The sequence below is a fragment of the Gopherus flavomarginatus genome, chromosome 1 (genome assembly GCF_025201925.1).
Source record: "Gopherus flavomarginatus isolate rGopFla2 chromosome 1, rGopFla2.mat.asm, whole genome shotgun sequence".
Taxonomy (NCBI): domain Eukaryota; kingdom Metazoa; phylum Chordata; order Testudines; family Testudinidae; genus Gopherus; species Gopherus flavomarginatus.
Window position 1 is genome coordinate 205,908,252 of NC_066617.1, and position 22,733 is coordinate 205,930,984.

Genomic DNA, 22,733 nt, shown 5'->3' on the forward strand with positions numbered 1-22,733 from the left:
AATTTTTAACCCATTTTAAAGTTTTCATAATTGCAGGAAATTTTGGGAGGTCAGACAATGGGGAAAGGGGTACAGACAATAATTATTTAATGACAGCAGATATTGAGTTTAAAAAAGATAAAGCTTTGTAACTCTTAAAATACAAATTTTCAACTTCATATCAAAATATACAAAGTAAATATCCTTAAATCAAACTCTAATAAGCTCTCAAGCAGTATTTTTCTTACTTTGCCTATTTGTAAATTTTTATTATTATTGATTACGATATTTTGGTTTGTGTATACAGTGAAACAGATGTTTAATAACTGGAAAAAATGGTCCATTTTCAGAATGGAGAGAGGTAAACAGTGGTGTCCCCCAGGGGTCTGTACTGGGACCAGTACTGTTCAACATATTCATAAATTATCTGGGAAATGAGGTAAACAGTGAGGTGACAACATTTGCAGATGATACAGAACACTCAAGATAGTTAAGTCCAAACCAAACTGCAAAGAGTTACAAAGGGATCTCACAAAACTCGGTGACTGGGCAACAAAATGGCAGATGAAATTCAATGTTGGTAAATGCAAAGTAAATCACATTGGAAAGCATAATCCAACTATACACATAAAATGATTGGGTCTAGAAAGAGATCTTGGAGTCATTGTGGATAGGTCTCTGAAAACATCCACTCGATGTGCAGTGGCAGTCAAAAAAGCTAACAGAATGTTGGGAATCATTAAGAAAGGGATAGATAACAAGACAGAAAATATCATATTGCTTCTATATAAATCCATACACCCAATTCTTGAATAGTGCTTGCAGATCTGGTCACCTCATCTCAAAAAATATATATTGGAATTGGAAAAGATAGAGAAAAAGGCAACAAAAATGATTAGGGGTATGGAACAACTTTGGTATGAGGAGAGATTAATAAAACTGAGACTTTTCAGCTTGGAAAAGAGTCAGCTAAGGAGGGATATGATAGAGGTCTATAAAATCATGACTGGTGTGGAGAATGTAAATAAGGAAATGTTATTTACTCCTTCTCATAACACAGGAACTAGTGGTCACCAAATGAAAGTAATAGGCAGCGGGTTTAAAACAAAGAAAAAGAAGCATGTCTTACACGATGCACAGTCAGCCTGTGGCACTCTTTGCCAGAGGATGTTGTGAAGACCAAGACTATAACAGGGTTTTAAAAAGAATTAGATAAGTTGATGGAGGATAAGTCCATCAACGGCTATTAGCCAGGATGGGCAGGGATGCAAAACCATGCTCTGAAGTGTCCCTAGCCTCTGTTTGCCAGAGCTTGGAATGGGTGACAGGGGATGGATCACTTGATGATCACCTGTTCTGTTCGTTCCCTCTGGGACACCTGGCACTAGCCGCTGTTGGAAGACAGGATAATGGACTAGAGGGACCATGGGTCTGACCCAGGATGGCCATTCTTATGTTCTTAACATTTACTGATAAAAATCTAATCCTTCCAAGAATATTTGCAGGTATTTTATCTTTCTTCAATTTACATACTCTCTATCCTGTATTGGAATTGCAAGTACTCATCCCTTCCAGATTTAGGTCACTAACTTGCTACACCTGTCAAGAACTGGTGTTTTGGCAACTTTAAATCAGACATTTGAAGAGATTATATCTAGACTTCCAGGCAGTGATCCTTCATAAACAACTGCATTGGTGCCCCCTTGGCACAGAGTCCCACTGACTTCAATAGGGTTCCATACAGATGTCTTTGCAAGAACAGGGTAAGATTATGATCAGTTTGAAATAGGTAATTTATTGCAAAGTGAGCTGTGTGAATGAACTGCTTAATTACATAGATAAACTATACCCTCAAGAGTGGAGATATCTGGACACGGAATCTGTAATTCGACATATGAAGCTATAGGATCTATGGTTTATTGCCTCACAGGACTATGGAAATATTAAATAAATCTTGTTTGCCTAATGGAAAAAAGAACATGTGGACACAGTGAACAGCACAAAGGTGATTAATCCAACTATATCGTCCATGAATGAACAGTATTTCTTTTGCTGTATTTTTTCCTAGAGTATATTTCCTTTGTAATGCTAAGTAATAATTATATATATGTACTAGTAGTTCGGTAAGCTTTTTAATAATATGTCTAGGAGAACTGTGCAAATAATATACAACTGATTAGTATATTTGAAGAATATATCCAGTTGTCTGTTGGTGAACTATCAATAAGCATAATGAATAATTGACTTTTATTTATTACTTGAAATTATTTGCCAGATACTGATAACTATTGATCAGGAGCTGATTTGCGAGCTCTTCATTGTAACTATTTGATATTCAATATTCAAACTGTCATTGGTTATCTAGGTCACATGGTATGGTTCAGCTCCCTTATTGGATGTTCTAGCTCTTAGAAATAATTTCCCCAAATGAATGTTTATGGAAGCAAATTTAAAATTCACTTTTCTGCAAATTCTCCCTCAATATTCACTTAAAATATGCTGTTTCTAGGACTGTTCCTTCCAGTAAACTTGTTAGCACTGCTAGAACAATCCTAGGAGGCGACTGCAAAAGGTTCATAGAAACACAGCTGAGTCAAATTCATTTAAGACCCTGGAATTAGTATTTGCAGGATTTTTACACCATTCGCTCATCTGGAACATTCAGGCTTCTTATAGGTGTTTATTAGCACTCAACAAAGCACTTATGCAATTTATAAAAACCATCGCTTTCGTATTGTTTTTGCAAAACTACAAATCTCAGAGACCAGCAAAATTTTAATGGGCAGTTTATCTAAATGTTGCCATTTTAGCTTGAAAACAATCACAGGTGGAGTTCAGTGAATGATTTTCTTTTGTTTGTCTGTTTCTAACAATACACGGGACTGATCCAAAGCCACTGAAGTCAGGGGCAGTCTGCACTGACGAGGGTCAGAGTCCAGTTGCCTTTTTCCCATCTTTATGGGTAAGTAAGAAAGTTTTGTCGTGCTCAATGTAATTTTATTTCAGGCTTTTCAACCTCTTTTCATGTGACAGTATCCAGTGGACCGAATGACCTCTCTCTCTCTCTCTCTCTCTCTCTGTTTCTCTCTCTCTCTCTCTTATTATCTGAGTTCCACATTTATTTCCAAGCAGTCATTGAGATAGTGATTGGCATAAAAACTGTCTCTCTTCCACTTATCTCGCGCACTAGATCCAGCACAGAGCCCTGTATTTATAGCCCTGACCTAGGTGCTGAAACAGCTTCTAGGCTGCTGTTCTGGGTCCTGAAAAGTTGGAGAGAGAAACCAACGCGCATGAAGTGGCTGATTTGCAAGCATAGACTCCATTTAAACCGGGAAATTCTCTCTTAACTGTCCGACCCGTGACGTTTTCTAGCTACTAGGACAGGTTCAGTTCAGCTCTGCTCTCGACTCCCACTAGCTACTCTGATGCACCTCCTGGAGTGAAATGAATGATTTTCAGGCTGTGCAACCCCACGTAATGCTACGAATAATAGGTGTCCCCCAGTTTTCCAGGAGCATCGAAATCTGTTTGTTAACATTGCGATCGAGGGAGATTTTGGAAGCAGGGATCGCAACAGCTGAACTCTCTAGGGCAGACATATGGAGCTAGTCTTAACTCAAGCGTCGTGTCCCCGCTCCCCACCTCTGAAACGTGTTTCCTGATACTAGGGTCTCTAATTCCGGGCTGCTGAACAGCCTATCTTGTGGCTGTGTTTTCAGCGGTAGCAAATCGCATGCAAGCTCGGAGCTTTGCCTACAGTCCCAGTGCGTGAGGGGTGTAGTTCCGAGCAAGCTGCGGCCCCTCTGACAGGCATCTGCAGTATGTCCCCCTGATACCAGGAAAGTTTTGTCCCGCAATTTCTGAGAGACTGGAGCTGATTTCCCCGCTCCTCCCAGGTCGCCATGGTGATACCGAGCTCCCGCTCTCTCGGATCCGGACCAAATGGGCATCGCTTCGTTAGCAGAGCCCTGCTAGCAGCTATTCCTCTTCTGCAGCCAGCTCCTAGAGAGGGTGTCACCCTACGTCACAATGCCACGCTGCCCTCGGGCTTTCTCCCCATGCAGCCACCGCTCCATTCCCTGCCCTGCGCTGCCATGTGTTGCTGCGGCTGGGGACCGCTCTCCCAAGGCACCCCACGGGCAGTGAGAGACGTGCCTTTGCACCCAGCCAGCGGGCTCTGAAACATGGCACTAAGTAGCCCTTGCCGCTAAATAACTGGTTCGGTCATCTCCGTACTATCAGCTCAGCTGTCCCTGCGTATAGCCCAGAACGGTCCTAGTCACATCTAGCGAAGGAAGCCTTAAAAGTAAGAGCAAACACGGAACTCAATGACACACAAAAGTCTCCTTTTCACGGAGCAGCAGCGATCTGGCTGAAATGGCACCAACTTCCAGGGATCTCCGCGTTACACGGCGTTTACTGCTTAAATATCACACCACACCTCGGGCTGCATCTCACGAAAACCACTAATGAGCGGAGTTCTCTCTCCAGAAAGCAGAAGCCCGAGCTTCACATGACTAGGACAATTGATTTCCTTAACTGCCAAAGGAAAACATTGCATGCAACGTCTGGCAGCTGGTGCCTCCAGCCATAGAAAGAGAGGCTGAACCAATCTTTAAAACCACAATTTGCTGGCTCTTTCTGAATCCAGTGAGTGTTTCCCCCCCTCCCTGCGAGTTTCCAGTTGCTAATGAAAGGCATATGAAATTGATCTCCCTTCTGTTATGTAACTGCCTTCTGCCCGTCTTTCTGTACTTGGGGGTGACATTTCTCCCAGAGTAGGGAATTCATGGACAAAAGAAAAAGGCAAGAATCGGATTTCTTGTGGGAATAGACAACAGCTTGTTTCTCTTTAGCAGCTCCGCCGTCTTACCTGTTTGTGGCAGGTTGGTTTCATTCAATCATGATTTTCTTTTTGGAACGGAGCAGGATGTTGTTGGTTGATTGTTCACTCAGTGATGGATTAAAAAAATAAGATGATGCTCAGTTTTACTTCGACCCTAAGCTGCTCTCTCGCGCCTCCATCCTCCCCGCTGCTCGCCCACCTCTTGATCCAGCTTGGCTTCCCCACATACACAGCCAGGTGCAGTATTCAAGTCCAATTCGCTCCGTGTTGCTAGGACAGAGTTAAATGAGACCTGGAGGAGACCAGATTGGGGGGGGGGGTAGGGAGGGAGGAGAAAGACCCGAGCGGAATAAAAAAACACAGGCAGAGAGAAAAGTGTTGGACCGCGCAGAGAAACGTCATGAAATCCGCAGATTCAATGAAGTCTACTCAATTTCAGGCGAGTGGCTGCTGTGTTCTCCAGTCAGAGCTGTAACAAACAAGGCAGAGGGAATAAAACTGTGCGCACTGCCATCTGCTGGAGCAATGCTGCAGCACAGAGGAGGCGGGAGTAGGGGCTGGGTGGGTTTTGGGGGTTGCTTGCTTGCTTTCGTACTTTCTGACAGAGCAGGAAGACTAATGGAAAGTTTTTTATCTGTATAGAGCTTTGCAAAGCCAGCCTGGTCCCTTTCCTGCAGTATTTCTCATTGGGAGAAAAAGAAACTAGTGTTCATCCTGGACAGGGAGGACTGGCCTGGGACTCTCTTTGTTTGCAGCTGAACTTGAAAAGGAATGAGGTGGTGCTGGGAGGGAGAGAGATCATTTTTATTGCTTTACTGTGGCCTGAGGAAATGGAAATATACAAAATAGAAAAAGGGGAGGAAGAAGGAGGAAATAGCATTCATCAGTCCTGCAGGCTGGGGAATGAGCCCCTGGGAGCTAAGAGGGACTCCCTTGACTCTCAACAAGATTAGGAGCTGAGTGGCAGTGGCAGAAGTGGGGCTGGAGTGAGACCCAGCAGTGGCATCATCAGGCTTTCAAGACTTGTCATCAGAGTCTGTTTCCCCCAGTTTTGACTGGCATTTCCCCCTCTCTTCACTTCAGCCCTGCTCCCTTAGTCCCTCCATAGCATCCTCACTCTCCTGGCTTTCTTGTACCTACTAACACCATCTCTCTTTTCCCTCCCTTTTTTCATCTCTTTATCTCCCCTTCCCCTCTTCTCCTTCTCAGTAATGCCCTCTTTCCCTCTTTTCCTGTTTCTGTAATCCTATAAACTAATCCTTCCCCATGCTACATATAAAGAAAAAAACACCAACAGATTACCTATAAAGAAATCCAACAAGGTGGAACCAACACAATATTTGCCAGTCATAACTCTGATCACTCTGCTTGTATAGTTCATCCTTTCCCCTCTATCTTTTCATTTGTCTTGTCTACATAGACAGGGATAGGGACTATCTCTTACTCTGTCTGATCAGTGCTTGGCTGCCTGGCAGTATGGCCCCCCTAGGTGTTACTATAATATAGATAATAATCCCTGATACAATAATTCAAGAGAAGGAGAAAGGGCTCTTGTGGCTGCTGACTGCTTTTTCTGAAAGTCTGATCAGTATTCTAGTGTGTTCTTGTAAGGTTAGTTTCAGCCCCCGCCATCAGCTCCAGAGTTCACACCTGCTCAGTAACAGTAGATCAGCAATTATTTTTCCTTTTTATGCTTCTGAAATGACAGGAACCTTTAAAACAGAGTCACCTTTATTTTGTAAAATCTCTTCAGTCTCTTTATCTGCAACCTCCTCTAACCTCACCCTTCATCTTCAGACCTTCTTTATTTTCCTAATGCACTGTCTGAGATTTGTTTCTCACAAGAATTCATGTTGAAATGTATTACATCATGCTAGACATGTAAATGACTATGTTCTAGGATCTTAAAAATTTTTGTAAAAGGAACCCTTCAGTGATTGTTGAAAGTAGTAATATAAGGCCTCATCCTACAAGAAGATTTATGGGAGCACTCCTTGTATAGCTCAGTAATCAGTCACTTTCACATCCCTTCCAGTGTGCTAGAAGACTATCTAATGGAGTTGCAGCCACTCCATGTGCTGACCCAGGCTGCCTATGGACTGCTGACCCTTAACTCATCCCCCCTGCTTGCATCCTAGATGGAGTTACTATAAGGGAAGTGCATAACTGGTTGGAAATCCATTCCCAGAGAGTAGTTATCAGTGGTTCACAATCAAGCTGGAAGGGCATATCAAGTGGGGTCCTGCAGGGATCGGTCCTGGTTATGGTTCTGTTCAATGGCAGATAATGGTTCAACTGGTAGATAATGGCATAGAGATTTATGGACAATACCAAGATGAGAGGGGTTGCAAGTGCTTTGGAGGATAGGATTATAATTTTAAAAGTACATACAAAGTTTTTACAAGGAGGAGGGAGAAAAATTGTTCTCCGTAACATCTGAGGCTAGGAGTATGTCTATACTACCTGCCGGATTGGCAGGCAGCGATGGATCCAGTGGGGGTTGATTTATTGTGTCTACTCTAGACATGATAAATCGACCCCCGAGCACTCTCCCATTGACTCCTGTACTTCACTGGCGCAAGAGGCGCAGGCGGAGTTGATGGGGGAGCGGCAGCAGTTTACTCACTACAGACACCGTGGTGAGTAGATCTAAGTATGTCAAATTCAGCTACGTAAGACCAGGCCAAAGGGAAAAAGCAATGGGCTTAAATTGCAGCAAGGGAGGTTTAGGTTGGACATTAGGAAAAAGTTCCTAACTGTCAGGGTAGTTAAGCACTGGAATAAATTGCCTAGGAAGGTTGTGGAATCTCTGTCACTGGAGATTTTTAAGAGCAGGTTGGACAAACACCTGTCAAGGATGGTTTAGATAATACTTAGTCCTGCCAGGAGTGCAGGGGACTGGACTAGATGACCTCTCAATGTCTCTTCCAGTTCTATGATTCTATCTACTAGAACAGCAGGAAAAGTGGACATGGTTCAAATTTTAGAGGGGATGTGTCAGAGCTCATCCCCTCTTACTCTGTATTCTGGACACTCAAATTGCTGCATGAGAAGACCTTTTATGTTTGTTAATCATTAAATATTTTATGAGCAGCAGCATGTGGATGGTTGCATTAAATTGCTTGGAACCACAATAAAGGCAATGGTCCTTTGTTCTTTCAAAATGGTGCTTTCTCTCTTGAGGCAGCTAAACTAAAATGGCTCTTCAGCAGGTGTAAGATAATCATTTTATACTTAGCCTGACTTTCCTCCTCCATCTATTTTATGAAGCCAGCGATGTGAATTTAGCTGCAGAACCACGCAGAGCCTGTTAATGCTAGTGCGAGCACACACGGAAGTCAGTGTTTATGGCTATATATTCTAAAGATCGCAGGCTAAAGCCTGACTAGCATATTGCTTAGGCAGCTCTCCCTTTGTAATCCAACATGTCAGCTGAAGTGAGATGGGACATCTGAGCTGGCAGTCTCTACCTTTGTAGTGGTTGGGGCCTGTGGTCTCAGTCAAGAGCCTCAACTCTGGGACTCACTTTCCCTTTGGCTTACAGCCTGTGAATTTGCTTGATGTACAGGGTAGACTCAGGCTTTTCCTGAAGGTATGGTTTATGGGAAATGTTGAGGTTTATTTCTGGTTGGGAAGTTTATTATTATTAGCTGACGTGTCAGTACATTGAATTACATATGTGGTTTTGAGATTTTTCATATGTAAGACTAGTGATTGCTAGTGTATTTTTACAAATGGAGGAAAATGCAGAATGCATTTCTACAGGTCCTGTTTCTTTTTTTGCAGACATCATTTGCACCCACATTTTTTATCTGCAAAAAACAAATCTCAGGCATATAGGTGAGTTTATAACTACCTGATGTGTGCCTGCAGTCAGGTAGTTAGGGATCCAACTATGCAGATAGGCATCCACAAAAGAATTGCACTTATTTATGCAAAATGTAGGCACAGGTTGTTCCTGTGAAAAACAGGGAGCAATCCTTTTGCAGTTTGGTCCCAAATGATTCAGACCCACTGCTGAAGCCAACCAAAATAAATTTTGATTTTTCAAATGATGTAGCTAATAGTTCAGGGGGGAACTGAGGTCAGAACTTCCCTCTCACAGCCTGATCCTGCAAATGCATGTGAGCAACTTTACTGATCTCAGGAGGATTTCTTATACACACAAAGTTACTCACACATATATGTGAGTGTTTTCAGGGTCAGGCCACTAGGTACTTAGTGCCACCCACCCTTCACCTACACTCTACTGTGCAATATAATGAACTAGTCATGCAATATGGTATATATGGATTTACTTGATCTCTAGAAAATCCCTGCAAGTGCAATTCAATGCATTGGAAACAGCTTTGCATGTTTAAAGCCTGCTCACCTGAGCCAGTGTTCATTTACCCTTCAAAACAAATCAGGGTCCAGACACTTTGGGGAATCCCATAGGGTCTGATTCCCAAGAATAAGCAACTGAATCAACTTATTGCATCCAATATTACTATATTGTAAAAGAGCAACAAGAAAGGTTTTTATGAAAGCTGGTGACACACAGGTGATTTATACCACTGTGCAATGTATGTGTTCACACGGTAGGAGGGATTATGAATACTCGCTGATAGTATGCTTTAAAGTCTGTGACCAATCAAAGGGAGAAACAGCTTTTCTCCCAGATAGGAGGGAGTGTAAATTAAGCATTATGGAATCAAAACAACAGAAGCTCCTTTACATATGAATGAGCAGGGTTGGGAAGTCAACAAGAAGGGAAGGATAATACAAAGCCTTCCTGCCTCTTGTAAAAGGGTCAATGAACTTTGGGAGATATAAACAGAAACACAGAGCCATTTTGATATCCTTCCCCTGAGGAGACAAAGAAACTGAGCACTTTGGGTTCTGTGTTGGCTCCTAGCTAAAGGCTGGCCAGCCATGCTGGAAGAATGACTGCTGAGAAAACTACTTTGAACAAGAGACTCTAGTTTGTTAAGTTAGACCAGAGTCTTAGAAGCATATTTTTATTTTTGTTTGTAACTGTTCCTATCCCTATTCCTTCTACTTGTTATCACTTAAATCAATGTTCTTTTGTTAGTAAACTTGTTTTACTTTTACGGTGCTGGATATTGAAGTGCAAGATGTGTTAACCCCAGTTAAGCTAACAGGCTTCTGTATATTGTCTTCTTAAAGGTGTGAGTGTTTCAGTGAGAAGGGCTGAACACTGCAGAGAAATGCTTTTGCGGGCAACTTGGGTCTGGAAGGGTTGTTGAAGTCCCCCTACAAAAAGTAACTGGGCATTAGAAGCCAGGGGGAGACTTTCTTGCTTGTATGCTCAGTGTTGGAGTCAAGGCTGTGAGTCTCAGCAGCATAGCATTTAAGGTACCTGGAGTTGCAGGGCTGGTGTTGACTGAATCCCTTACTGGCCTGGGTGAACTGGAAAGCATCACACAAGCGGTGTCTATTTTCCGGAGTTGAGTGGATGAGGCTAAGATGTGTAGGAGGGGGAATTCTGGTAGGCTAATAGAGATCTGTTATGTAGACTCTGAATGAATCTGAACTTTGTATTTTTAAAACTGCATTGTACATGCATCTCACTTGTCAGAAAGGTTCCTTTCATAAATCTAAATAAAATATTAGTTTTTAGGTGCATGACAGGTGGACAAAGATTGTCCAGTCTAGTCTTTAAAGTCTAAAGCTGCTACATTGCATTTAAAAAAAAAAGAATGCAGAGAAGTTATTTTAACCTTGAAGTGCTTCTAAATAAAGAAATTATCCTGTTGTATATTTGTTGTAATTAATTATTGTGATCAACATTTACCTAGCCACGTTCAGGGCTGTGTCCTGATGAGGATGCTGTGGTCCTTGGAATGACACAGGTCCAGGAGCAGAAGTGATGGTGAGTGAGAACCACCAGAGAACGACACACTGGCTAGCAGAGCTAATTCCCAGGACAGCCCCAGGAGGCAGCACAGTGGTGAGTGAGACCCATCACGGAGAGTTTAATTTTTTACATATTGGATCCTCACAGGGAAGGTTAGAGGACTCTATATCCAAAGGCAATACTAGATGAAGAAAGCACATTGGTTTTGGAGTGTTGTGTGAATAAGTGTATGGAGGACCAAGTGGCTGACCAACAAACCACGTAAGAGGCTCAGTGTTTTTCCATCCACAAAGTAACTGGTGGATTGGCCAACTATACATTCGAGAGCATTTTGAATAGATGCCTTGGATGCTTGGATGATAGTTGACTTCATCCACCAAGAAAAAAAGAATGTCAGTGCTTTGCACCTCTATTTAGGTACCCAATAAATAACAATAGAGCATTGGACATCTTCCACCATTTAGTTCTATACAAGTAGAACTTCACTGCTCTGACCATATCTAAAGAGTCTAATAATTTTTCTAGGACATGAGAGGATTTAGAAAAAAAGAGGAGAAAGAAATTCACTGCTTTAAGTGGAAAGGTAAATTTCTGTGCAGATTGAAGTCTGACCTGGTCTTAGATCCACCTTGTCTGGAGAAAAACAACTGTAGGAGAGGCTGCTTGATATAGAGAGCCCAAAGTTCATGAACGCCTCTGAGTTAACATAATGGCCAAAAGGAAGTCAAACTTTAAAGTCAGAAAATATGATTATTACCGTTACCTTAGTAGCTCAAAAGCTGATTTAGTAAGAGTTTATAATTAGAGCTGAGTGAATAGTTGATTTTCTTAAATTGGTGGTTGAATCAAAACATCTGGGGAAAACACAGTTAGTTTTGAACTGAAACTGTGTGTTTTGTTTTTGGTTTTTTTTCCTCAAGAAATTAAAATCAACCAACAAAAATCATTTGGGTTGAATGAAACTTTTTGAGTGTCATTTCATTTACAAAATGTGAAATCGAATTGGCATTTCATTTTGAATCAATTCATTGTGACCTTTATAAATCAACAATTTTGAAAATGTTTGTTTTTATTTATTTTCAGCTGAAATGATTTGCCGAATTTGACTGAATTTCTTAAATAGTTTCCATGCACCGATGTTTTTGGTGAATTACTTCAGCAAAAAAAAAAAAAAAAAAAAATCACCCGGGTCTATTTATAATACGAGATTGAAGCTCCATTGATCCACTGGTCATCAGATCCCAATCTCTAAAGTTATTCCACATTCAGAAAACTGGAGCTGTGCAGAAAAAGCAGCAAGCTAGAACTGGAAAGGACATGATTTGAGGCACTAGGACTTACACACTTTTGAAGAAACTAAGAGTTTTGGTTCCTATGAATATCATCAAATGGGAAATCCAGTATTTCTTGGGTGGGTAATCTCAGGATGTTTGTCTTCCTCGTGACATACTTTTTTTGTGTGGCAAGTTCTCTGGATTTGAGAAGAAAATCACCCAGGTCTATGTTCTAAGAGATATGACCATTCACATACCTTGTGGTGAGTCTCTGGGTGTGTCTGCACTAAAAATGCTACAGAGGCAGAGCTCCAGCAGCACTGTAGTGTAGACACTTGCCACAGTGATGGGAGAGGTTCTTCTGTTGCTCTAGTAAATCTATATCTCTGAGAGGTGGTAGTTAGAACAACAGAAGAATTCTTCCATCAACCTGGCGCTGCGTACACTGGGGCTTAGCCAGCTTAATCACATTGCACAAGGCATTAGAAAATTTTCACGGCCCGGAGTGATGTAGTTGGATGAACCCTACCTTTTAGTGTAGATCAGCCCTATGTCATTGTAGGGCTGGGGAAGTCAAGGTACCTTTGTGACTGAGGTCTTGAGAGAACATTTGAACATCACTCCAGTGGGAGGAATTTTTGATCTGCGAAAAGCTGACAATAACTCTCTCTGTGCTACCCATCCTGGTGTTCTCAAGTGTAGGAGGCGTGTGACCAGACAACACTGTACTCTGATGATTCTTGACCCTTGTAATAGCCCTTAAGTGCTATTGCAAGCCAAAATAATTTAGGCCAGCCTTGAGGTTGTGCTAAGTTGTACTGGGGGCTAACCCATGTTTCTGCTGCCCTGGGGATCTTTGGAGCTTAAAGTTACCTTTCCCTCATTCCCCTCAACTTCACTCAGGGCCACTGGCCCAGGAAGCATGAGTCCTGACCATAAGGCTACAATAAGAGCTTCTTAGCACACCATTGGACTGGTCTGTGGTATTGAGGGTTGTGGTTAAATCTCTCTTTGAAGCTGAATCAAAGAAGTCTTTTTAGGTTTTGTTCAATTTACTTTGAATTAGGAAGTTTTTAAATTTCACAGCGAGTTCAAAAAGGGACCAACAATTGGAGCCCTATTGTTTATTTGGTATGACTAAATTGGGAAATTTTGCAGATCAAGCCATTGAAAACCAAAGGTGAGGAAAGAAGAGAAAGAGAGAGTATTGGTTGAAAGTTGTCTGAATTAGTTTTGTTGCCCGAATCATACCAGAGGGAAATCCTCTTTTCCTTCTTTATTAGCCACTAAAAATGCACCAATGCTTCAATTGGAAAACTTTTCCAAAATGCAAAGGTAGAGTCTTGTAACCCAGAATAGCTGGCTGGAAATATGCATGATATTTTAGATTGCTTCATGTAGCAAAAGCTTCCATTCCATTCATTATTCTTTCTTTTTCTGGAGCTCAAGGATAGATGATAATCACAGATCTGGAATTGTGTTTCACAATTGCCAGGATTTCTCTATGGATTCTTATGTTATATCCCTCTCCCCCACCTTTTGCCTGCCTTGTCTAGATAGATTGTAAGCTTTTTGGGCAGGGGGCTTATCATAACCTTAATCCCAGATTTGGACCTTAGCGTCCAAAATATGGGGGTTAGCATGAAAACCTCCAAGCTTAGTTACCAGCTTGGACCTGGTATTTGCTGCCACCACCCAAAAAATTAGAGTGTTTTGGGGCACTCTGGTCCCCCTGAAAAACCTTCCCTGGGGACCCCAAGACCCAAATCCCTTGAGTCTCACAACAAAGGGAAATAATCCTTTTTCCCTTCCCCCCTCCAGGTGCTCCTGGAGAGATACACAGACACAAGCTCTGTGAAACTACACAGAGAGACTCCCCCTCTCTGTTCCCAATCCTGGAAACAAATAGTACTTTCCTATTCCCCCAGAGGGAATGCAAAATCAGGCTAGCAATCCAACACACAGATCTCCCCTTGATTTCTTCCTCCCACCAATTCCCTGGTGAGTACAGACTCAATTTCCCTGAAGTAAAGAAAAACTTCAACAGGTCTTAAAAGAAAGCTTTATATAAAAAGAAAGAAAAATACATACAAATGGGCTTTCTGTATTAAGATGATACAACACAGGGTCAATTGCTTAAAAGAATATTGAATAAACAGCCTTATTCAAAAAGAATACAAATCAAAGCACTCCAGCACTTATATTCATGCAAATCAAAGAAAAGAAACCATATAACTTACTAGCTGATCTCTTTGTCCTTACACTTAGAAACAGAAGACTAGAAAGTAGAAACTACTTCTCCAAAAGCTCAGAGAAAGCAGGCAGGCAGAAAACAAAGACTCAGACACACAATTCCCTCCACCCAGAGTTGAAAAAATCCGGTTTCCTGATTGGTCCTCTGGTCAGGTGCTTCAGGTGAAAGAGACATTAACCCTTAGCTATCTGTTTATGACACGCCCCCCAAATTGCAGACAGTGGGGAAGCTCACTGGCGGCGATTTCCTTCTAGAACTTTAAAATAAACAGATTACTACAACACATGCACCTTTACATATACTACTAAGTATATAACTAACAGACTTTTACATTTTAAGAACACTTTTTAACTACTGGATTCTGGGAAACTCTTACGGGAGAGTGCATCAGCAACTTTATTAGAAGCTCCTGTGATGTGTTGCATTTCAAAATCAAAATCTTGGAGAGCTAAACTCCAACGAAGAAGTTTCTTGTTGTTCCCCTTGGCAGTATGAAGCCACTTTAGTGCAGCATGGTCAGTTTGTAGTTGGAACCGCCGTCCCCAAACATATGGGCGTAGCTTTTCCAGGGCGTACACAATGGCATAGCATTCCTTTTCACTGACTGACCAGTGACTTTCCCTCTCAGACAGCTTCTTGCTGAGAAACACGACAGGATGGAAGTTGTGATCTGTTGCTTCCTGCATGAGCACTGCTCCTATACCACGCTCAGATGCATCCGTGGTTACTAGGAATGGCTTATCAAAGTCCGGGGCCCTGAGCACAGGGTTAGACATGAGCGTTGCCTTAAGTTGGGTAAAGGCCTTTTGACACTCATCAGTCCACTTAACTGCATTTGGCTGGGTCTTTTTGGTCAGGTCGGTCAGTGGGGCAGCGATTTGGCTGTAGTGTGGTACAAATCGCCTGTAGTATCCGGCCAAGCCTAAGAAGGATTGGACCTGCTTCTTTGACTTTGGGACAGGCCACTTTTGGATAGCATCCACCTTGGCCTGTAGGGGGTTTATGGTTCCTCGACCCACCTGGTGACCCAGGTAAGTCACTCTGTTTTGGCCTATTTGACACTTTTTGGCCTTAACAGTTAGTCCTGCCTGCCTGATGCGCTTAAAGACCTTTTCCAGGTGTAGTAGGTGTTCGGGCCAGGAGTCTGAAAAAATGGCCACATTATCGAGGTAGGCAACTGCAAATTCTCCCAGTCCAGCTAGTAGACCATCTACCAGCCTCTGGAAGGTGGCGGGTGCATTTCGAAGGCCGAAAGGAAGGACATTGAATTCATACACCCCCGCATGGGTGACGAATGCTGACCTCTCCTTGGCAGGTTCATCTAGCGGTACTTGCCAGTACCCCTTGGTTAAGTCTATTGTAGAGATGAACTGGGCACGTCCCAACTTCTCCAATAGCTCATCGGTGCGTGGCATTGGATAGTTGTCCGGACGAGTTACCGCATTTAGCTTACGGTAGTCCACGCAAAAGCGTATTTCCCCATCTGGTTTGGGTACCAGAACCACTGGAGATGCCCATGCACTGGTAGATGGGCGGATTATACCCATCTGTAGCATGTTCTGGATCTCCCGTTCTATAGCAGCTTGGGCATGAGGAGACACTCGGTAGGGTGGGGTTCTGATTGGGTGAGCATTACCTGTATCAATGGAGTGGTATGCCCGTTCAGTCCGTCCTGGGGTGGCTGAGAACAATGGGGCGAAGCTAGTGCACAGCTCCTTGATTTGTTGCCGCTGCAGACGTTCCAGGGTGGTTGAGAGGTTCACCTCTTCCACGCCACCGTCTTTTTTCCCGTCGTAGTAGACACCGTCAGGCCACTCAGCATCATCTCCCTGGACTGTAAACTGACAAACCTGTAAGTCTCTGGAATAGAAAGGCTTGAGAGAATTAACATGGTACACTTTAGGCTTTAGTGAGGAATTGGGAAATGCTATGAGGTAGTTTACAGCTCCCAGGCGCTCTTGGACCGTGAAGGGCCCTTCCCATGATGCTTCCATCTTATGGGCCTGTTGCGCCTTCAAGACCATAACCTGGTCTTCTACCTTGAAGGAACGTTTTCTGGCATGTCTGTTATACCAGGCCTTTTGCTCTTTTTGAGCATCCTTTAGGTTCTCTCTAGCAAGGGCTAAAGAGTGTCGGAGGGTGCTTTGTAGGTTGCTTACAAAGTCCAGAATGTTAGTTCCTGGAGAAGGCGTAAACCCCTCCCATTGCTGCTTCACCAACTGTAATGGCCCCTTAACCTCGTGACCATACACAAGTTCAAATGGTGAAAACCCTAAACTGGAATGTGGTACAGCCCTGTAGGCAAACAGCAACTGCTGCAACACTAGGTCCCAATTATTGGAGAATTCGTTGATGAATTTTCGTATCATGGCCCCCAAAGTTCCATTGAACCTTTCCACCAGGCCATTGGTTTGATGGTGGTATGGGGTGGCAACCAAGTGATTCACCCCATGAGTTTCCCACAGTTTTTTCATGGTCCCTGCCAGGAAATTAGACCCTGAATCTGTAAGGATGTCGGAGGGCCAACCTACCCTGGCAAAGATGTCTGTTAAGGCCAGGCACACAGTGTTAGCCCTGGTGTTGCCTAGAGCTACTGCTTCCGGCCATCGGGTAGCAAAGTCCACTAAAGTCAGTACGTACTGCTTTCCTCTGGGCGTCTTTTTTGGGAAAGGGCCCAGAATATCCACAGCTACTCGCTGAAATGGGACCTTAATTATGGGGAGTGGCTGGAGAGGGGCCTTGACCTGGTCTTGAGGCTTACCCACTCTTTGGCATACCTCACAAGACCGGACATACTTGGCAACGTCCTTGCCCATCCCCTCCCAGTGGAAGGACTTCCCCAACCGGTCCTTGGTTCTGTTCACCCCAGCATGGCCACTGGGATGATCATGGGCTAAGCTTAAGAGCTTCCCCCGGTACTTAGTTGGAACCACCAACTGTTTTTGCGGCTGCCATTCTTCCCGGTGTCCACCAGAAAGAATTTCCTTGTATAAAAGTCCTTGGTCTATAACAAACCGGGATCGATTAGAAGAGCTGAGAGGCAGTGGGGTGCTCCGTGCCGCCGCCCACGCTTTCTGAAGGCTGTCATCTGCTTCCTGCTCAGTCTGGAACTGTTCCCTTGAGGCTGGGGTCACCAGTTCTTCCTCAGACTGTGGACTTGGGCTTGGTCCCTCTGGAAGCGATGTAGGTGATGGGGTTGTTTCCGTTGCTGGTGAACCGCTCTCCGCTGCTGCACCTGAGGGTATTTCAGGCTCTGGCTGAGCCTTTTGGGTATGGCTGTCTGTTGCTTCTGCCAGTTTTGGCTCGCTGGCGCCCTCTGGCGTTGAGTTTGAAGATGTAGTTGCACTTGCTGGTGCTGGTTGCTGTTCCAGTTCCGGGCCTGGGACTGGAGATGCTGTGGCTGTTTCAGTGGTAGGCATGGAATCCGGGTCCACTACCTCTGTCTGGGTCTCTGGTAACACAGACGGGGCCTCTGTGGACGGCTCAGGAACGGGAATGGGTCTGGAAGCTTGCCTGGTTTGGCTACGTGTAACCATTCCCACTCTCTTGGCCCGCCTCACCTGGTTGGCCAAGTCTTCCCCCAGTATCATGGGGATAGGATAATTGTCATAGACTGCAAAAGTCCACATTCCTGACCAGCCTTTGTACTGGACAGGCAGTTGAGCTGTAGGCAAGTCTACAGCTTGTGACATGAAGGGGTAAATTGTAACTTTGGCCTTTGGGTTGATGAATTTGGGGTCAACGAAGGATTGGTGGATAGCTGACACTTGTGCCCCCGTGTCTCTCCACGCAGTAACCTTCTTTCCACCCACTCTCAAATTTTCCCTTCGCTCCAAGGGTATTTGAGAGGCATCCGGGCCTGGGGATCTTTGGTGTGATGGTGGTGTAATGAATTGCACTCGCATGGTGTTCTTGGGACAGTTGGCCTTGATATGTCCCAGTTCATTACACTTAAAGCATCTTCCATCTGATGGGTCACTGGGCCGAGGTGAGTTACTGGAGACTGGTGAGGTTGAAGGGTAGGGTATCTGTGGCTTTACTTGGGTGGTATGTGGGGTCTTTGGCTGTCCTCGGTTGTAGGGTTTATGGTCTGTGTGCCCCCTGGGGTAATCGTTCCCCTTGACAGTAGCTTTCTTGCTTTCTGCCAGTTCCATCCATTTGGCTCCAATTTCCCCCGCCTCAGCGATATCTTTGGGATTTCCATCTTGTATGTACCGTGTGATGTCTTCAGGAACACCATCCAAGAACTGCTCCATTTGTATGAGGAGGTGCAGTTCTTCCAAGGTTTGAATGTTGTTTCCTGTTATCCAGGCCTCATAGTTTTTTGCAATGTAGTAGGCGTGTTTGGGAAATGACACCTCTGGTTTCCACTTTTGGGTTCTGAAGCGCCGACGGGCATGATCTGGGGTTATCCCCATTCTGTATCTGGCCTTGGTTTGAAAAAGTTTATAGTCATTCATTTGCTGCTTAGGCATTTCAGCTGCCACCTCTGCTAAAGGTCCACTGAGCTGTGACCTCAATTCTACCATGTACTGGTCTTCGGGAATGCTGTACCCAAGACAGGCTCTTTCAAAATTTTCCAAGAAGGCCTCGGTGTCATCACCTGCCTTGTAGGTGGGAAATTTCCTGTGCTGTGGAGCAATAATGGGCACCGGGTTGTTAGGGTTGGCTGGCACATGCAGCCCAGCTTTTGCCAACTCCAGTTCATGTTTTCTCTGTTTTTCCTTCTCTTCATTCTCTTTTTGTTGTTTTTTCCATTTCTTTTTGGTGTTTTTCCATTTCTTTTTGGTGTTTTTCCATTTCTCGGTGGTGGGCCGCCTCCTCTTCTTCTTGCTTCCTTCTGTGGGCCAACTCTTCTTCTGCTTGTTTCCTTCGGTAGGCTACCTCTTCTTCTTCTAGTTTTCTTTTGTGTGCTGCCTCTTGGGCTGCCTGTTCTCTTTGGAAGGCTGCCAGTTTGATGCTTTCTTCCTTTTCTTTCATCTCCATCTGTCGCCTGTGTTCAGCTTCTTTGATTTGTTCTTCGGCCTCAATTTTTGCCTTAGAAGTCATGGTTCCTGTTTTCTTGTGTTGGGGTGCCCTCCGGTGTTTATCTTCTGAACTGCAGGTTCTGTTGCCTCCTGAAGTCTGCCTAGCAACAGTGCCTTTAGCTAATCTTCAATGTTAAGTAAACCTGAAAAACCACTTTATTTGCATTTATATAGTGCTGGAACTTGCCTCCTAATGGGAGGGCTATTGCATGACAAAAGACCCTTAACAGTCTGGTAATGGCTTCTTGCTTAACATGCAAGCCACAAACTGCCAGAGAGAGCAGAAAAAAAAAATTCTCTCTGGTTCCCTTTTAAAACCAACTGTTTCTCTCTGCTAAAAAGCCCTTAGCAGAGAAGAGAAAAATATAATATTCCTACTGGCTTCTGGATTCTGTCTATCCCACCGCTACCACCATATCATAACCTTAATCCCAGATTTGGACCTTAGCGTCCAAAATATGGGGGTTAGCATGAAAACCTCCAAGCTTAGTTACCAGCTTGGACCTGGTATTTGCTGCCACCACCCAAAAAATTAGAGTGTTTTGGGGCACTCTGGTCCCCCTGAAAAACCTTCCCTGGGGACCCCAAGACCCAAATCCCTTGAGTCTCACAACAAAGGGAAATAATCCTTTTTCCCTTCCCCCCTCCAGGTGCTCCTGGAGAGATACACAGACACAAGCTCTGTGAAACTACACAGAGAGACTCCCCCTCTCTGTTCCCAATCCTGGAAACAAATAGTACTTTCCTATTCCCCCAGAGGGAATGCACAATCAGGCTAGCAATCCAACACACAGATCTCCCCTTGATTTCTTCCTCCCACCAATTCCCTGGTGAGTACAGACTCAATTTCCCTGAAGTAAAGAAAAACTTCAACAGGTCTTAAAAGAAAGCTTTATATAAAAAGAAAGAAAAATACATACAAATGGGCTTTCTGTATTAAGATGATACAACACAGGGTCAATTGCTTAAAAGAATATTGAATAAACAGCCTTATTCAAAAAGAATACAAATCAAAGCACTCCAGCACTTATATTCATGCAAATCAAAGAAAAGAAACCATATAACTTACTAGCTGATCTCTTTGTCCTTACACTTAGAAACAGAAGACTAGAAAGTAGAAACTACTTCTCCAAAAGCTCAGAGAAAGCAGGCAGGCAGAAAACAAAGACTCAGACACACAATTCCCTCCACCCAGAGTTGAAAAAATCCGGTTTCCTGATTGGTCCTCTGGTCAGGTGCTTCAGGTGAAAGAGACATTAACCCTTAGCTATCTGTTTATGACAGGGCTGTGTTTCATTATATCTGTACAGTGCTTAGCGTTGCTCGGCCCTGTTCTCTGTAAGGCCCTAGGCACTACCACAATAAATGGCATCACATCTACAATTTTTGTATACAGAGTGAGGCAAAATCCCTACTTGTTTTTCCAAATTTCCCCAATAGAGCTGCTAACAACCTTCTCATCTGCTACTGTACTTTGTTATCTGGACAGCAGATCTTTTCTTTTCTTTTCTTTTCTTTTCTTTTCTTTTCTTTTCTTTTCTTTTCTTTTCGCAAACTCCAGCACATGCATTAATCATATGCAAAAACATTTCCACATGCCTCTTTAATTAATTCAGACTTGTTTTATTTGAATCCCCTTCTATTCCTTTTATGTGTAATTATGACAACTCTTTTTAAATCACCACTGACTTCCTTCAGCTGTTTGGTTTGGATTTCTTAATCAATAGTGAATTTTAATTAGCAACTTGTAAGTTATTGTTCTGGGAGATGGGTTTCGTGGTTCATTTGTGGTTTCACTCATTTATATCACAGAGAAGTACAACACTGCTTCTCTTTTGTTGCATACAATCAGCGCCCCCTCTCCCATCTCCCAGTTTACCTGATATTTCGCTGCTGTTCTGTAAAAGGCAACAGTAAACTCTGCTGCTTTGTTGTGCTATGCTATTTTACAATGTATGATAATTTGATTATGTGTCTCATCCTGTTTTCCCTAATTTACAGCCTCGTTTATCTATATTGGAGAAAGAAAATAACTAGCCAATCAGAATTCCAGTAAGTGAAAAGGCAGAAACACTAGATGCATATCCTATTGGTGTGATATTTTGGAGAAAAATGTAAGGTATTAAAGAGATTGTACCTCACTCTGGTGACAAAAGTTGTATCAAAATAATTGATTTTCATGTGATTAAGTCCGTTCTGCCATCAGATCCAGTGGGTGGACTCCTGTGTCCATGTGAAGCTCCTTTGAAATCAGTGGACCTCCACATAGGTGCAAGGATTCTCCTGTATAGATCGTATAAAAGGATTGGGACCAGTATTTCTAATGAGTACATAATTGTGCAAACCAGCCAATCAGTATGCATGCAACTCCTATTGACGTTAGTGGAAGTTCTATGGATGGACACAGGGTAGGAAATCACCGTTAAAGCATTGTCATTGCAATGCTAAGCCTGGTTTTTATGCCCCTCCCGAGATGTTGTACTTATGCAGGGAGTTGAAACTGAAAGCCAAAAAAGTCCTAGCAAACATGGTTAATTAGGAGGAGGGTGCAAAACTTGCTTTGCAAAGTGATAAGTATAAAATGGCCAATTTAGATCACAAAGAGATGGTTGTAAAACACTGCCAGTAGACATCAGGTAATGAAATCAAGTATGAACAGCAGCTAAAATGCAGAAATTATATACTAATCAAAATGCATAAAGAAGTGTATACATCGTACCTTTCACCCTACCACTGATTTTTAAAACATACACTTTTGAATGTTGGAATATTTATTTATTCATTTATTGGTAAGGCTCCAAATGCGTAACAAGTACCTTGAGCCATTTGTTTGTATAAAATTATAAATTTCTGAAATAGAATGTATATTGGGCTCAGGGCCGGCTCTACAGTTTTCGCTGCCCCAAGCAGCGCACCGAATTGCTGCCCCAGGTGGCAGGGCGAGTCCATGTGCCCCTAGGGCGGCAGGCTCGTTTCCACGGCGGCCGCCAGGGACAGCTAAACATAGAAGCTGCTGCCGAATTGCTGCCACCGCGGAAACGGGTGTGCTACCCTAAGGACACACGGACTGGCCCCGCCGCCTGGGGCGGCAATTCCATGTGCAGCTTGGGGGCAAAACAACAGGGGCTGTCGCCCCTTGCAGATTGCCGCCCCAAGCGTTGGTGAGACCCCATCTGGAATACTGTGTGCAGTTCTGGTGTCCCATGTTCAAGAAGGATGAATTAAAACTGGAACAGGTTCAGAGACGGGCTACTAGGATGATCCGAGGAATGGAAAAACTGCCTTATGAAAGGAGACTCAAAGAGCTTGGCTTGTTTAGCCTGGCCAAAAGAAGGCTGCGGGGGGATATGCTTGCTCTATATAAATATATCAGGGGGGTTAACGTTAGGGAGGGAGATGAATTATTTAAGTTTAGTACTAATGTAGGCACGAGGACGAATGGGTATAAACTGGATATTAGGAAGTTTAGACTTGAAATTAGACGAAGGTT

General features: G+C 43.5%; 1 protein-coding gene across 2 annotated transcripts in view; it reads right to left on the reverse strand.

Annotated features, from left to right (window-relative positions):
* KCNJ6 (potassium inwardly rectifying channel subfamily J member 6) overlaps nucleotides 1–5,198 on the reverse strand; it is a 260,310-nt gene extending 255,112 nt beyond the window's left edge. For both annotated transcript variants that reach the window (XM_050916506.1, XM_050916497.1), the window contains exon 1: nucleotides 4,856–5,198. The gene's annotated coding sequence lies outside the window, so the exon portion shown is untranslated. The remainder of the gene's footprint in view (nucleotides 1–4,855) is intronic.
* Nucleotides 5,199–22,733: the final 17,535 nt, after the last annotated feature.